Genomic DNA, 654 nt, shown 5'->3' with positions numbered 1-654 from the left:
ATTGCAAAAAATGTTTCAATTCGAATATTCCAAGCACTAATCTCATTCTCTTCAAACCTCGCTTTCTCCGTCTTTGTTTGGCATAAAGCTTTACAGTAAGTGATGAGAAAGTCACGGCTAACCGCCGGTGATAAATCCTGCTCGATGTTAGAGTAAAACTGATTCAGAACCTCGATGTCATCGCCGAAAATCTGAACCTTGCGTTCGGAGTCGGTGACAACGATGTGGTTACAGAGAGGGTTGTAGAAGTCTTCCCTGGTATTCGTTCGATGCGGAACGCCGACATGGACCAATCGAGAATTTCGCTCCAACTCTTCCAGTTTCAACAAATCTGGAAGTCTGTTCGAGCTTTCTCTACGCAAAGCATCATCTTTCAATCGTTGTGTCTGTATCTTCAGTTGCTTTTCCACCTCAACTCGCATCGAAGCCAAGCGTAATCCTTCCAATTCCTTACTGCCTCCTAATTCAAAATAACTCTCAGCACGTGTAATCCAACCAACAACATTGTTACCTTCAAAGACTGGCATTTCAACCTTTCGCAAGTGCGATTCCTTCGATCTGACGACTCGGTTCGGAAGCACTTTGTTTGATAGTCCCCTATCCCATGAATCTGTAAACCCAGCCGCTGTCTGCACCTTTGGGCCTTTATTCCTC

Source organism: Tarenaya hassleriana, unplaced genomic scaffold (assembly GCF_000463585.1).
Source record: "Tarenaya hassleriana unplaced genomic scaffold, ASM46358v1 Cleome370, whole genome shotgun sequence".
NCBI classification, from domain to species: Eukaryota; Viridiplantae; Streptophyta; class Magnoliopsida; order Brassicales; family Cleomaceae; genus Tarenaya; species Tarenaya hassleriana.
This window is presented reverse-complemented; position numbering follows the sequence as displayed.